This window comes from Erinaceus europaeus, chromosome 12 (genome assembly GCF_950295315.1).
Source record: "Erinaceus europaeus chromosome 12, mEriEur2.1, whole genome shotgun sequence".
Taxonomy (NCBI): Eukaryota; Metazoa; Chordata; class Mammalia; order Eulipotyphla; family Erinaceidae; genus Erinaceus; species Erinaceus europaeus.
The window spans coordinates 4,612,119-4,625,753 of NC_080173.1; the positions used below are offsets into that span (position 1 = coordinate 4,612,119).

Here is a 13,635-nt window from a genome sequence, read left to right on the forward strand (position 1 = left end):
ATAGTAGACTTTGCAAACATCAAAATATACCTTATCTTACAATATGTGTTCAAATGATTTTATAATGACCAAAAAAAAAAAAACCCACCAGAGTACCCCCCAATTAAGTAAGATCTTAATTCTTGAGTAATAGGCGGGAGGCGGCGGTAAAGCAAAGAATGGCAGTTATTGGTTATTTTCTCATTTGACCTTGAGTTGTCTTTTACATTTGGATAATAACTGGGACAGTATGTCTGTACTCATCAAAGGATGTTTTTGTCGCTAGTGCACACATGCAAGAAAATTAATTTCGATTTGCTTTATGGCTGTATGTTAATTGCAAATGTAGTCATTGTAGTAGCCTTGCTACCAGAAAAGTCAGGTGATTTCTAAGTCGATGTTTTGTGGTTTTCCCACCACACCCAAGATTATAGAAAAATGCTGTTTTCTGGTCACCAGATATGCAATCTACTAATGATATTCTCAAATTCACATTGTCCTGCAGATGTGACGCTGAACCCTTACCATTGTCTTTGTGAGAAGACATCTGGGTTCCGAGTCAGTGTAGACTGTCTGCATAGTAGAATCACATCGTTTTTATAATAAAATACAGTCATTCATATGACTTCCTCCCATTTTTGGTGCTATTGTGGAAAATAACACAATTGGAAAGACCAGTTGAGAGGTAACCTTTGTGATTCTGCTTATGTCCTATCTGCCGTATGTGGGTGTGGCTCATCCAATGATAACAAAAGGGAGATGCGGAACTACTATGAATAATCAAGCCACGGCGATAGGGTAGGAAGGTGACTGACTGGACTTCATCTAGTTTTAGTATTAAGTGTGAGGACTTCGGAATCTCTTCAGATGTTGTAACATAAGGTTATATTTCTCATGCTTTGTCTTGGAACAATTGGAATTGCTGTCATGGGGTATGCTAGGAAGTGATGGTAGTAGGATTCTTAATGTTTCCTAATCAAAATAAAAATGAATTTTGCATGTGCTACACTTGTTCTTATAGAATACTTTCATCATTAAGTTATGTTTTTAAAATTCTTGTCACCCAGGCCAGAATGCTAATTATTTATTTTTGATTAGTCATCAGGACAGTAGTTCAAATCTGTCTTTTGGAAAGTTCCTAAATTTGCCAGATATGTCTTCCAATGATTGCGGTCTAGCCAATCTAACATATAATGCAACTGAAGTTTAAAATTGCATTTACACATTGAAGGAACCATAGACTTGACCTATTTTAAATAGATCGTCTTAATAATCCCTGTCTCGCGCTTTGATGCAGTGCAGACGCGTGCATGGCAGATATTTTACGGTGCGATTTTTAGTTTAAACTCCAGAGAAGCATCTGACTTGCAGATCATGTTGGCTGCCCTTGTGTGGCAGTGGAGGCCATTTTGTGAAAGAGTTGACGTGCTGTCAACCAAAGAGGGCAAGGGGGTTCTCTGTTTCTGAATGGCACGGCTCTGTTTGCTGCTTTTCTGTCACCAGACTCTGAAGTGAAGACAGTACAGCAAAATTTGGCTCCTAGCTTCTTTTCAGTCACCTCTTACAAGGTTGAATACTAATAAGGAAGTCATTATTGTGTTAGGAAGCATACTTATCTTAAGGGGCATCATCTCAACCAGGGGCTTTCTTTTGGTAAATGTGCTATCTATTAACAGACACAGTCACTGTCCACGTGTCTTCTGTCTAGGGACAGTCTGCCATGACACTCATTTTGTTTCATGCATTTAACTAAACATTCTGGGCACTGTCCTATTTCTGTCATATGACCTTGGTTCTCAGCGGGAGGATATTTAATATTGTGATATATTTGGAAAGATGCGCATACATTTTACTGCTGTTATGCAAAATGCCCAGTCTGTTATCTACCTCAGTTCATAATGTTGAAGAAAAAGCATTCATATTAGTAGGTACCAGGATCTACAGAAATTCACAGTGTTATTACCAAATGTTTCTCATTTGCTGGATCCTTTATTTATTTATTTATTGGAGAATGCTTTCACTGATTCAAATGGATCAACTTGATTTTACCACATAGATTATAATAAGATACTCTGATTTAGTTATGGTCACTTGGGAGCAGCTTCTTCTGACATGATCTTGTAATTCCTGTTTTGCTCTCGAAGCACAGGGAAAGGGTTTCCGTAGTTGATCCCCGTGAGTCAGAAGGAAAACAGAACACCTGCTTCTTGATCCTTTAGTCACTCTTTCGGAACCTGAACCAGTCAGCGATTATTCGAGCTTTGTTTGCTGCCAGAGTCGGTCCTGTATATGGCACTTTCATAACCTTTGTGACCCTTCCCAAAACTGATGTCGCCAGCCCAGGATAACTGTCTGTGTGGCGCACTGAAGCAGCAGCAAAGCGCAGTGACCACAGCAGCCGCTGGGACCTGTTGTCAGCAGACTGCAAATTAGGCCCTGTAGACTCGGAGAAGGCAATAGACAGTCTCTAAAGGCCACTTAGCCTGTGTTTGCAGAAAAATAGGTCTTGCAGTTGACATCTTGGTGCCTTTCCAGATTGTCTGCACCGAAAGCCAGGATTCTGATGCACAGATCTTGCATAGTAATTACACAGATCATCTTGATTTGGGGGTTTTTAGTGAGAGGCTGTACCTACCACTAAAATGTGAGATTCCCAGAAACCTTAACTTTCCCTTTTCTCCTTAAATAAAAAAAAAGTTGATTTCAAAAGGAGTGCATACGGCAAAGAATCCAAGAACATGATTTTATATTTCATCAGTTTGATAAACCAGGCAGAAAGTAAAAAAAATCTCTATGTATAGTTAGTTGGGGAGTGAGACGGTGTGCAGTGGACTAAAAGCTGATTAGCATTCTTCTGAAAGTACTCAAAGTGTGACCGTAGGTACTTACATGATTAAACTTTTTTTAAAAAAAAAAACAACTTATTTTTATTTGATAGAACAGAGAGATATTGAGGGGGAGAGGAAGGGAGAGAGGAGGAGAGAAACGAAAACACCTGCAGACCTGCTTCACCACTTGTGAAGCTTTGTCCCTGCAGGTGGAGACCATAAGTTTGGACCTGGGTCCTTGTGCATACTGCATGCACGTAACCAAGTGTGCCACCATCCAGGGCCTCTAAACATCACTGTTAAACCTACAAATGCATCATCTTAGGCTTTGTTGAGGCATGACATATTTTCTGTGGAAATTTATATTGATTTTAATTTTTTTCTATGCCCACTACTCTGAAAAAGGATTTGAAGCAGTACATTATGATGAGTACATAACTGGAAATAATTAAGTGATAAATGGCATTAACCACATCAGGAAATCTATACTTAAAAAAATGTTCCAGTGGGAGTCGGGCGGTGACACGGCGGGTTAAGCACAAGTGGCGCGAAGCGCAAGGACCGGCATAAGGATCCCGGTTCGAGCCCCCCCCCCCCCGGCTCCCCACCTGCAGGGGGGTCGCTTCCCAGGCGGTGAAGCAGGTCTGCAGGTGTCTTTCTCTCCGCCTCTCTGTCTTCCCCTCCTCTCTCCATGTCTCTCTGTCCTGTCCAACAACAACGACATCAATAACAACAATAATAACTACAGCAACAATAAAAAACAACAAGGGCAACAAAAGGGAAAATAAATAAATATAAGAAAAATGTTCTAGTTTGTTTTGCTTCAATGTTCACCCAAGAAAGAAACATGAAGAATTGTGTAGTTGTAACAGGTAAAGAAATCATACCTGCTCATTAAGACCAGGGACTTAGTGTAATGAATACTGACTGATACAGTGACTTCTTAAAAATTTTTTAGCATGTTTAAAAAAAAAAAATCATTCAAATAGTTCAAGAAAGGGCCAGGCAGCGGTGCACCTGGTATAGCAAACATATTACCATGTGCCGAGGACCCAAGTTCAAATCCCTGGCCCTCACTTGCTGGGGCGGGGGGACTCCGGGAACAGTGAAGCGGCAGGTTTCTCTCCCTCTCTTTATTCTTCTCTTATCTCCCTTCCCTCTCGGTTTTTCTAAGTCTCTATCAGAAAGAAAGAGGGCCCAGGAGTGGTGGACTTGTCATACAGTGACCACTCTAGTAGTAAATAGATAAACAAATAGATCAGTCAATCAATCAATCAAGCAATCAATGATAAAATTAAAGAACCAGTCACCCTTCAACAACAAAAACGCAGTTGCTTTGAAAAACCCAGTTTTCTCTCTTACATGATTAAATCAAAAGGAAAAATGCCCTGAGCCCAGCCAATTCTGGCACTGTCACCATAGGACCATACCAGAAAGCCTAAAGAGTAAAAGCTAAACTCATCATCGCTGAGCCTGAAAATGCCTCTAAAGCTAGTAGTACCTTCCGTGTGCGCTGTTCCTTCCTCTGATGGCTCTGCTTTCTAAAGGGTGACCGCAGGAAGTAACAGAAGCAGACGACGACTTGGCCCAGGAGCGCACAACATTCACATCTGTGCTAAAAAGTCTTTACGTCTTCCTGCTTTCCCAGAGACGTGTTCCATCAGTAGTGCATCAATATTTAGTCTTTCAGGAGTCGGGCTATAGCGCAGCGGGTTAAGCGCAGGTGGCGCTAAGCACAAGGACCCGCATAAGGATCCTGGTTCAAGCCCTGGCTCCCCACCTGCAGGGGTGTCGCTTCACAAGCGGTGAAGCAGGTCTGCAGGTGTCTGTCTTTCTCTCCTCCTCTCCGTCTTCCCCTCCTCTCTCTATTTCTCTCTGTCCTATCCAACAAAAATGACAACAATAATAATTACAACAATAAAAACAACAAGGGCAACAAAAGGGAATAAATAAATAAATAATAAATAAAAAAATATTTAGTCTTTCATGTCATTTCTCTTTTTTTTTTTTTTTCAGGCAGTAAGTATTTTAACTTATTTAGGTCAGGTTGGACCAATTGCTTGGAAAAACCACAACTATGTAAACCACAATCCCTCCCAACCTAAGGAGGCATTAGCTATCGACATCGATGTGACCTTGCGTTTTGTCGCTCTGCTCTCCCTAGTGACACACACAGCCACATCAGAGCTGCCTCCTGTTCCCGCTGTGCACACACCACACTTTGATACCTATCCCCTTACACACTGGACTATTTATATGAGGGGCACGGGGAGGGGAATCAAGTGTGTTTTAAGTTTTAATGTGCATTTTGTTGGAGCTGACGTAATACTTAGGGTCATGCATTAGAAGATTTGATGGGAATATGTTTTTTAACAGTTCATTATTTTGCAAAAATAATAATAATAATAAGGCCTTTTGTGGGCTTGTGGCAATGCCATAAGTTTCAGCTTTTGTTTTAGATGCAGCTTCATCATATTAATAAAGTATTAACTTTAAAATAAAGAAAGATCTTTTTAAATATGTTTGATATATATTTATATGTGTTTGTATATATATATATATGCATATAATAAACCATTTTTAAAGCTTCTCTAAAAGCCTCTGACATCACAAGCACAGGTCATACAGAATTTTCCAGAGTCCTCATATTTTGACATAGATGCTTTGATCAAAGATCTTGTTTCTGGTGTCTAATAATATGCATGGATTCAATAATTTTATCTCTGCTACTATAAATATGGCTCTGTAGAAGAGTGACATTTCGGGGAGTCGGGCGGTAGCGCAATGGGTTAAGCGCACATGGCACCAAGCTCAAGGACCAGCATAAGGATCCTGGTTCGAGCCCCCGGCTCCCCACCTGCAGGGGAGTCGCTTCACAGGTGGTGAAGCAGGTCTGCAGGTGTCTGTCTTTCTCTCCCCCTCTCTGTCTTCCCCTCGTCTCTACATTTCTCTGTCCTATCCAAAAATGACAACAACAACAATAATAACTACAACAATAAAAGGAGGAAAAGAAAAAAAAAGTAACATATCTTGGGCACTTAATTATTAGAAAATAAAGGAAGATACCCTAAAACTTCAAGTAAATTTTACATTTTCTACTGGCTACCATCTTTCTCTTTTCTATATAATTCTGTAATTCTGTAGTTATTTTCATTTTGTATACATAAAAGTCACATGCAAGCCTGTAACTAAATTGTCTTCAGTAATTTAACTCAATTTAGTTATAGAAAAATCACACAAAATAAAAAGAAAAACAGACAGAGACATGGAAATTGATTTCTACAAGAACAATCTATTTGTAGAAGCCATAACACATCTTTAGTCCTCTGCACATTTCTAAAATGTGACGGTGACCATGGAAACGACATTCTCTTGCATGCGCTCTGCTTTGGGATATTCTTTCCAGAGAGAAACCTTCCAAACGATAACATACAAAGTGTTCTCTGTACATCCTCAGTGTGTGTGTGTGTGTGTGTGTGTGTGTGTGTGTGTGTGTGTTTCAGTTAATGACGATCGCTTTACAAGCCTCTTCTGCTTTCACCATGCTTAGTATATTGGTTTAAAACATTAAGCTCATTCTGGAAGAAGTGGCAATGCCGGAGATACCTTTCACAGGGCTTATAAGCTGATCACTCTAGAGTGGTGGAGAGAATGCTGGGGACTGCAGACCAGCACCAGTGTCTAGTGTGTGCCCCCAGCCAGTACATCTCCAGGCGTTACCAGATGCCTCAGCATGCAGGCAGCCCTGAGGTGACTGCCCCCAGTGGCCTGCATTCTCTATGTAGGAAAGCTCTAGGTCAAGGATATGATGTTGCCAGGGTCACAGAACTCACAGGCTGGGGGAGGGGGACACATACTCTGAGTTCAGTGCTCTGTCCTATCCTCTCCAAAGGTATCTCGAGTTTTTGAAGAGGCTGGGACATGGGAAGGCAAAAACAAAGCTAGAGATGTGACTCCTTTCCCAGCATGAGCAAAGACAGGCTGCTGGTCTTTGTTCAGCCCGCTGAGGTTTTCTCACAGCTCTGCACTTGCTCCAGTGACCTCCCAGACTGGATCCTCTGGCCAGGTTCTAACTGAATCAGGCTGCCTCGGTCCCAGTGTTTTATAAGTAGCATCTCCTGGGATAGCTCTGATTTTTAAAAATAATAACAATATATTTTTAATTAATTTATTTATCACCTTTTGTTACCCTTGTTGTTTTATTGTCGTCGTTGTTGGATAGGACAGAGACATGGAGAGAGGAGGGGAAAACAGAGAGGGGGGGAGAAAGACAGACACCTGCAGACCTGCTTCACCGCCTGTGAAGCGACTCCCCTGCAGGTGGGGAGCCGGGGGCTCGAACCGGGATCCTGAGGCCGGTCCTTGCGCTTTGCGCCACCTGTGCTTAACCCGCTGTGCTACTGCCCAACTCCCAAGCACTGATTTTTTGTGTTTAAGTGTACTAGGCAGCAGCAGCCAGAAATAATCAGTGTGTGCCTACCATGTACCCAGTGCTCTGCTAAACCCTGTACACAGCACTATTTCATTCAAAAGTTGCGGTATCCTGGAAAGATTACATTTCCTATTTGGATGATCTGTTTTGACTTTTGCTACATAGTTATAGGACAATTTTGTGCTATCAGTGGGAAACAAAAAGATTTAAAAAACCATAAGTAAATTGCATAAGGTTCTATCACTTGCAAGTAGTATCCTAAGACTTACCGTAACTACCCTATATGCCTGACTCTGTATGAGATGCTTGTCTCCTCATCTCACTTAATCTGCATAAATTCCCATCATATTTTCAGTTTTGAATTGTTAATACACTGTTAAATTTAAAACACTGATACTGATAACTCAGAGAATATAAATCCAAATCAAGTTTTAGTCTGTAGTTTCAATCTTCTCCAAAACCACAGTCCACAGCTAGCAATATTTCATTTCTGAGCCCAATTAAACTGAAGAGATATGCATTTCTGAATATTTTATTTGGAATATAATTCCTTCCCACAAATTTCAGAATTTTAGGAATGGAAAAAATGAATGTTTTTGAAATGGTCTCGCTTTCGGTCTTCACATCATTGCCAAAATAAGAAGATATGTCTAGAGTAAAAAGCCAGTAAAGTTTTAGGAAAATGGAGACTACCAGTCTCTCTAAAAATTGCTTAGCAAGCTGTGTTTAATATTGGTAAAATGTGGTTATGAGTGGCATATTATAGGTGCATCTCTGCTATATTCATACACTAGTTTGGAATGTTAGTATTTCAGACTAATCCCATACATTGAATAGGTCATAATCATTTTATGGGTTGATCCATTAAAGTCTTTACTGTTAAATTTTTCCTAGAGTTGTCCATATAAAAATCTGATTTTATGACAACAGCAAATAAGTCAGAACCCTTTAGCAGCAAGGTCTAGGTTGTTGAAAAAGATAAAATCTGGATACTTGCCCCAAGAAAGTTCAGGAGTAATTTGAAAGATTTTTTTTTTTTTTTAAATAGGAATCATCAAAAGCAGTTTATGTTGGTGCAGTTTCGACTTACTTCTAGAGTTGTTTTCTGGTCAAAATGAAATTTCCAGATAAAACTTTGTCCCTGAAGTTCCCCAGACATGAATCATTATTGCACATGTTGAGTGCTATTCCTATGGACACGAGGAAAAAATACCTTTGGCTATTTTTAGCTCTTTCATCTCCCCTTCACCACTGCCTCTGTGAAATTCCTGAGAACATTGGCAGAAATTATTGTAGAGGAAGCACTAAACGAGTCATTCTTTTCCCTTGATGTCTTGGAAAATTCATTTTTGGATTTCTGATTCAGTTCTCAAAGAGACACCGCTGATGTCTGTATGTGTATATTTGAGGTATTTTTTTTTTATCACCAACTGCTCTGAGAGCTGATAAACTGAAGTTTATCAAGCTGTCATTTCATCTTCCATTCAGAGCTAATCGGAATCATGCCTACTAGCACGATATAAGAGACATTGAACACCTGAGCATTTTCCATGAGAGAAATGGCAGAGACTGATGTCAGGAAGACTTTAAACTCCTGCCCAAGCAGGGAAGCCAGACATTATGTGAAAACAATGGTCTATTTTCAAACCACGTTAGTGCTTGCGTATATAAAATATTTGAGAGTTCTTGTCTTTAGGAGAAAATCTATGAATGCTAGAAGCTGACCTTCTGGGTCCCTAAAGTGTTGGGATTGGTAAATCACTACAAAATATGAGGTAATGTTTGCAGTGGGAACAAGTATTAATATCCACTAAGAAAAAAAAAATCTCAGTAGTTTTGGTAATTATTTAAATTGTTAGTTGCGGGGCCAGGCGGTGGCGCACCTGGTTAAGCGCACACATTACAGTGCAGAAGGACCCAGGTTCAAGCCCCTGGTCCCCAACTGCAGGGGGGAAACTGTGAGTGGTGAGGCAGGGCTGCAGGTGTCTCTCTGTCTCTCCCTCTCTTTGTCTCCCCTCTACTCTCAATTTCTCTCTGTCTTTATCCAATAATAAATAAGTAAATAAACACTAAAAAATAAGGGATTCGGGCGGTAGCGCAGCGGGTTAAGCGCAGGTGGTGCAAAGCGCAAGGGCCAGTGTAAGGATCCCAGTTCAAGACCCCGGCTCCCCACCTGCAGGGGAGTCGCTTCACAGGCGGTGAAGCAGGTCTGCAGGTGTCTGTCTTTCTCTCCCCCTCTCTGTCTTCCCATCCTCTCTCCATTTCTCTCTGTCCTGTCCAACAACGATGACATCAGTAACAACCACAATAATAACTACAACAATAAAAATATTTATATACTTAGAAGTTAGGAAAATGGCATAAGACATCAGAAGGAAGTGAAATAGCTAGATCTGCAGGCTGTGAAAACATGCTGTTTGCTTCTGGTTCATTTCTGTTGGTTTTGATCAGGTCTAAAATCAAAATCAGGAAGAATTGGTAATAGTTGATGATGACTTTGTAGTGTCCTCGCAGAATGAAGTTTACTCAAGTATTGACCTGCATCTGAAGTCTCTTCCTATGTTTATGGAGAGAGAGAGAGAGAGAGAGAGAGAGGGAGAGAGAGAGGGAGAATCATTATCAAACTTATACTGTCACTCTGTAGGACAGGAGGCATTTTCAGTGATCATGAACCAAACAGTCCAGTCAGTCTTGCATCTCAAAACAAAGACTTTTCCAGTGGAAAGCCTTCAAAGTTACAGATTTTTTAAAAAAAAAAAAAGTTAAAAGTAAACTGTTGTTTCTTCATCTTTACTTTATTCCTTAAGCCAGTATTTATTAATGAAACAAATCTCAGTTCCCTAGTCAAGTAGGAACTTATTTATTTTGCTATTTTTAAAGTTGACTTCTAATGTACAAAAATGCACGTGTTCACCAAATGTTTCCTGCTAAGTTAATTTATTTGCAGTGTAAATGCTATTTTCACTTGTTTGTCATGTTGTATGCTAGATGAGATAGAAGGATGCTGGCATGTGGAGCAAGAGAAGTCTGGTGTGGGTACTGAGAACATTGCATTGTTCCACTATTATCCCAACATCACTGCCAAAGCCCTTAGGCAAAAGCTCTAAGTTCAAAAGGTGCAGTGTGATACTGGTTCCTATTCAAGTCAGTTCTTTGTTGCAGTGTGATACTGATCCCCTACTCAAGTCAGTTCTCTGGTGCAGTGTGATACTGGTTCCCTATTCAAGTCATTTCTTTGGTGCAGTATGATATGGGCTCCCTATTCAAGTCAGTTCTGTGGTGCAGTGCGATACTGGTCCCCTATTCAAGTCAGTTCTTCTTCTAGCGTTTGCCCTTCTTCCGTAGCCAGTCAACAGCGTCAGGTTGAGCCTGATGTCAAGTTTTGAGACCTCCTTTGAATCTGGAGAGGTGGCAGTCATTGACTATGTGGGTCATAGTCTGTCTGGAGCCGCAGGGGCAGTTCGGGTTGTCTCTGGCTCCCCAGCGATGGAACATAGCGGCGCACCAGCCATGGCCTGTTCGATAGCGATTGAGGAGGGCCCGATCATAACGTGCTAGGTCAAAGCCGGGTTGATGCTCGCAGGGGTCTGCGATGAGGTGTTTGTTCTTGACCTCAGCTGACTGCCAGCTCTGTTTCCAAGAGTCTGGAACAGAGAAGTTCAGTGTAGGCGTAGGGGACCAGATTGGGTGACGAGACGTCAAGCGTTGGACAGGGTGGGCGAAGATATCCGTGTATATTGGCAGGTCCGGTCGAGCGTAGACGTGGGAAATGAACTTAGATGATGCCGCATCCCGATGAATATCTGGCGGGGCGATGTTGCTAAGAACTGGCAGCCATGGAACCGGGGTGGAACGGATGGTTCCAGAAATGATCCTCATGGAGGAATATAATTTGGAATCGACCAAGTGGACATGGGGGCTATGGAATCATCCTGGGGCACAGTATTCTGCAGTGGAATAGCATAATGCCAGAGAGGATGATCATAGTGTGGAAGCGCTCGCACCCCATGAGGAGCTGGCCAGTCTTGCAATGATGTGATTCCTCGCGCCCACCTTTGCTGCAGATTTTTATGAGATGTTCCTGAAATGACAGGGTGTGATTGAGAGTAACGCCAAGATAGACTGGCTGGGCTTCATGCCGGATTCTCGTATCGTCAAGTTGCACATTAAGCTCACACGAGGCCGAGACATGGTGTAGATGGAAAACAGATGATACCATTTTTGCAGTGCTAGGAATTAGTCGCCATTTTTTACAGTAATCAGATATCAGAGACATGTCTTTCGTGAGTGTTTCCTCGAGGATGTCGAACTTTGATGCCTGAGTTGCACAGCAGATGTCATCAGCGTAGATGAACTTCCTTGAAGAAGTCAGTTCTCTGGTGCAATGTGATACTGGTCCCCTAATCAAGTCAGTTCTTTGGTGCAGTGTGATACTGGTCCCCTATTCAAGTCAGTTCTCTGGTGCAGTGTGATACTGGTCCCCTATTCAAGTCAGTTCTCTGGTGCAGTGTGATACTGGTTCCCTATTCAAGTCAGTTCTGTGGTGCAGTGTGATACTGGTTCCCTATTCAAGTCAGTTCTCTGGTGCAATGTGATAATGGTCCCCTACTCAAGTCAGTTCTTTGGTGCAGTGTGATACTGGTCCCCTACTCAAGTCAGTTCTCTGGTGCAGTGTGATACTGGTCCCCTACTCAAGTCAGTTCTCTGGTGCAGCACGATACTGGTTCCCTTATTCAAGTCAGTTCTCTGGTGCAGTGTGATATTGGTTCCCTATTCAGGTCAGTTCTCTGGAGATGGTTTACGACTTTGAAAACGTGGAAACGCACCCCTGTGCTCCTGTCTCCTGATCATTTCCTGTAGCAATAAGCATCACAACCTGTTGCCATCAAGTTGGTGTTTTTAAAAAACTGACTTGATTGGGAAATGAGAATAATAGAGTGAATCTCATGAAAATCATGTCTATCAAGATTTCTCAGATTGATATCAACAAAATAGAACTCTGGCCTGAATGCTTTGTAATTTTGTGACTCTGGATAATATGTAAACCAAATTCATTTCCATACAAGTCTTTCTACCAGTAGAAATTAGGCAGTGCACGTTCTTCATTTGAGTAACTAAAATGACTTAAAAAGAAGTTAGAGGGCCAGGCAATGACACACATATGGTTAAGTGCACCTATTACCAAGCGCAAAGACCAGGGTTCTAGCCCCCGCACCCCACCTGCAGGGGAGAAGCTTTACAAGTGTTGAAGCAGGTCTGCAGGTATCTGTCTGTTTCTCCTTCTGGCTGTCTTCTCCCCCCCTCCATTTCTCTCTGTCCTACTACTGATAATATAAAAAATTAGAAAGGAAAAAATGGCCGTCAGGAGCAGTGGATTCACAGTGCTGGCACCAAACCCCAGTGATAACCCTGGTGGCAATTAAAAAGAAAAGGTGAGTGACCTTGTCCGCATCTGTCTGCTTAGCTACTGGCAATGCTGTGTATAAGACAGACACACCAAGTCTTGAATTTAGGTTCTCAAGTCAGTATCAGCGCTTATCTGCTTTAACTACCATTTATCATGGTGGAAAGAATCACACTTTGTTTTGTTTGCTTTGGATTTTGATTAGGTAACTCCAAAATAAAATCTAAGCATTAAAAAGAAATGTGGGGGGGGGGGGTCAGGCGGTGGCGCAGTGGGTTAAGTGCACGTGGCGCAAAGCGCAAGGACCTGCCTCAGGATCCTGGTTTGAGCCCCCAGCTCCCCACCTGCAGGGGAGTCGCTTCACAGGCGGTGAAGCAGGTTTGCAGGTGTCTGTCTTTCTCTCCCCCTCTCTGTCTTCCCCTCCTCTCTCCATTTCTCTCTGTCCTATCCAACAACAATGACATCAGCAATGGTGATAATAATAACCACAGCGAGGGCAACAAAAGGGGCAGTGGATTCATGGTGCAGGCACCGAGCCCAGCAATAACCCTGGAGGAAAAAAAAAAAAAAAGAAATGTAGGCAGTGTGGAGAGGTAGCTCACAGGTAGGGTGTGTGCTTGGCTGTGGTGGGAGACTCCGTTCTGAGCACTGACCCCACATGAAGATGGCACAGTACTGGGCCAAGCCTGACAGCCATGTTGTTTCTCCCTCTCATTCTCTAGCTGAAATGAAAAATAATAATGGGTCCTGGTGGTGGCACACCTGGCTGAGCACACACGTTACAGTGTGCAAGGACCTGGGTTCAAGTCCCTGGTCCCCAATTGCAGGGGGAAAGCTTCATGGATTAGGCAGGGCTACAGGTGTCTCTCTGTCTCTCTTCCTCTCTATCTTCCCCTTTCCTCAAGATTTTTGGCTGCCTCAATCCAAAATATAAAGATGATAAAAATAAATAAATAATGATCATAGTAAAGTCAAGCCAGAGCAGTGTAATC

The 13,635-nt window shown here is 42.1% G+C and overlaps 1 protein-coding gene across 1 annotated transcript in view; it reads left to right on the forward strand.

Annotated features, from left to right (window-relative positions):
* CEP112 (centrosomal protein 112) overlaps window positions 1-13,635 on the forward strand; it is a 416,214-nt gene that overhangs the window by 184,117 nt on the left and 218,462 nt on the right. The gene's annotated exons all lie outside the window — the stretch shown is intronic.